Source organism: Lactuca virosa, chromosome 7, assembly GCF_052849685.1.
Source record: "Lactuca virosa cultivar CGN04683 chromosome 7, Lactuca_virosa_CGN04683_v6, whole genome shotgun sequence".
Lineage (NCBI taxonomy): Eukaryota > Viridiplantae > Streptophyta > Magnoliopsida > Asterales > Asteraceae > Lactuca > Lactuca virosa.
In genome coordinates this window covers 222,504,556-222,507,499 of record NC_136432.1, presented here as the reverse complement: position 1 = coordinate 222,507,499, position 2,944 = coordinate 222,504,556, and the positions used below count along the sequence as shown (strand labels likewise).

Sequence of the window (2,944 nt, the reverse complement as noted above, 5' to 3'; positions counted from 1 at the left end):
TTTGTTGAGTTCCCTGTAATCGATGCACATACGGAACGATCCGTCTTTCTTCTTTACGAACAAGACCGGTGCTCCCCAGGGTGAGAAGCTTGGTCTTATAAAGCCCTTGCTGAGTAGTTTGTTAAGTTGACCGGATAGTTCTTGCATCTCAGCAGGTGCTAGACGATAGGGCGATTTGGCTACGGGGGTCGCTCCTGGGATTAAGTCGATTCGGAACTCGACTTGACGTTGCGGGGGTAATCCTGGAAGTTCTTCAATTTATGCTTGCCCCCGAATCAGCTAAAGCATAAGTCTTCATGTTATTTCCAAATTCACACGGAAGAGTGAGGCGTCCAGGATCTGCCATTTTCTTTGGTAGCTCACCCATTATCACTTTAGAATTATGCTCAATTAGGATCACATTGGTATTCTTCTCCAATTGTTGGCGGGTATCGAGTAAGTCTGGTAAAAACTTAGCATATTTAGGAACTTGAGACAATGAATCGATAAAAGGAGTATTTATTGGAATATTATTTACTTGCTTCATGAATTTCAAATGTTCTTGCTCCAACGGATGAATACTTTCTCGAGACGGGAATGGAAACGGAGGACGATAAACTTGAACATCAGCAAATATTTTCTTATCAGACCCACCCTACGTCGTGGAGATTGAATCTCCACGTCGTGTATTTCAGCAATCATTTTTTTCTCGATTTTTTACTTCTTTGGCTTTGGTCCGGGATGATGTGGATCGACTTCTAGAGCTTCTAAGAACTCAGAGATGGTATCTTCTTTAGTTTCAATCACCATTACTTGCGGTTGAGGCTTTTTGTCGGGAATTTTTGGGGAAAGCCGCTCATTAACCATAGTTGTTAGTTGTCCAAGTTGAGCTTTGATGTTTTGAATTGATGCTTGATGATTCCTCAGCAAAGCTTGATGGTCTCTCATGGGAATTTGATGATCTCGTATCACTGCATCGATGTCATCATGTCTTTTCTCCGAAGCTTCCATGAATCTGATTAACATGGACTCAAGATCAACTTTCTTTTCAAGTGGTGGTTGCTCTTTTTGGTAGAAGCCTCAGCCAGTCTACCTAAATTTTTCTTCTTTTTGCTTCTTATATTCATCATATGGCAACCACTCTTTCTTCGATTTCCTCGAGTCTTCACCGTATTTGTCTCCACTTGAGTAACAAACTTGAGCCTTCTTATTCTCGTTCTCATCCAAGTGGAAATCTTTGGTTAAATGAGGACCATTGCATCTTTCACAATCAACTCGAATCGCATGGATAGATTGGTCCATTTTGGTCATCCTTCGGTCCATATTGTTTAGCATAGCTAGAACAGCAGCCATATTTTCAGAAGTGTCACCCCCAATTCCTTTCGCTCCATCATGTCTAGGATTGTGATATTCACGCGAATGCTTGGAAAACTCTTCAATTAATTCATTGATTATTGTTGGATTTTTCTTCGTTAGCGATCCTTGAGAATCAAGGAGTTGCCTTGTCATGACATTAACCCCATCATAAAAGATTGATACTTCTTGTTTCTCATTCAAATCATTTTGGGGACAATTCCTTATCAATCCTTTGTATCGTTCCCATGCTTCGTAAACTGACTCACCTAGTTGTTGCTCGAAATTTGCTATGGATTTCTTGAGTTTAGAAACTTTTGAAGGTGGGCACAAGTGTTCCGTAAATTGCTCACGCATCTGCGCCCAAGTAGTATTTGCACCGGGTGGAAGTGCCTTTAACCAATCTTATGCAGCTCCCTTGAAAGTGACAGGTAGCATTCTAAGTAAAATTGTAGTGCGTGGGACATTTGGGATGTTGAAGTAATCAACAATGCCATTGACTTCATCAAGGTGTTTGTAAGCATCCTCATGATCTTTCCCGGAAAATGGAACTTCCATAAGCGCGGACAGAATGTGTCCCTTCAGCTCGAATGTTGCTGCAGCTGGAATTGGATGTTGCACTAGACCGGGACCGGTGTCCTGTAGGATTCTTTTTTTATATGCCTCCATAGACATATCCTCAATGTTTGTCATCTTATTTTTCGGCTCATCTTCGGGTTCACTTTTTTTGAATTCGAATTCAGGTTCGGTCTCGTAATCAGAATCTTGTGGATTAAGATTTTGCTCAAAGCTTTCAATCTTGTTTTCGTCCTTCTTTTGATTGCTTGACTCTCCTACGTTCTTCCCTTTCTTCTTTCCAAAAACTGATTTAAGATCTTTAAAAGGCGACTTCGTTGGTGGGTTGGTTTCTCCTACGTTTATATTCGCCTTTTTGTGAAGGGCTGACTCTAGATCTTCAAGCGGTGGTATCAAAGGTGTGTTGGATCCACGGGTCATGAACTACTTCAACAAAAACAAAAATAAAAACATAAAAAAGAACAAAAATTACTTAAAAATGCCTACTGACTGTTCACCACTACGTGGAAAAGGGCACCACCTCGTGTTGTCACAGAAAATCGAAACAGAAACGAAAAACGAAAAGAAACGTAAATAACCAAACTCACGTCGTGAACTTAAGGTTCACATCGTGAGCTCAATTCTGAAATAAAAACTAATGCAAAAATTAACTTTTTGTAGGTTTTATCCCACAAAAAGGATCAATTAATCTAAAACAAATAAATTTTAAACTAATAGTCGTTCGCAAGCAACGACGCCAAAAACTTGATGTCGAAATATTACTACACCTAATTTTACCTACTATCTAACTAGCTATTCGACTAAGGCATTGTAATTTTTCGCAAATAGTATAGCACAAACAGTCGGGTATCAATCATATAGAACGGTTTAGGCTAACTAGTTTATCTACTAAAAATTAATTTAAGAAAAGCAAAAGTAAATTGGTTTTTTATCTGATTTTACAACTTCAGACAAACTTAATCTCCTAATTATCAAATTTAATCAATGATTAAAAACACTCATGTTTAGTTTGAATTCACTTCTCCTCAATGGTTAC

The 2,944-nt window shown here is 39.0% G+C and overlaps 1 non-coding gene across 1 annotated transcript; it reads left to right on the top strand.

The window, feature by feature from the left end:
- Positions 1–1,534: 1,534 nt before the first annotated feature.
- Positions 1,535–1,641, top strand: LOC145128059 (small nucleolar RNA R71). The gene has a single exon (XR_013716661.1). It is a non-coding gene; the product is annotated as a small nucleolar RNA R71 (small nucleolar RNA).
- The last annotated feature ends 1,303 nt before the right edge of the window (positions 1,642–2,944 follow it).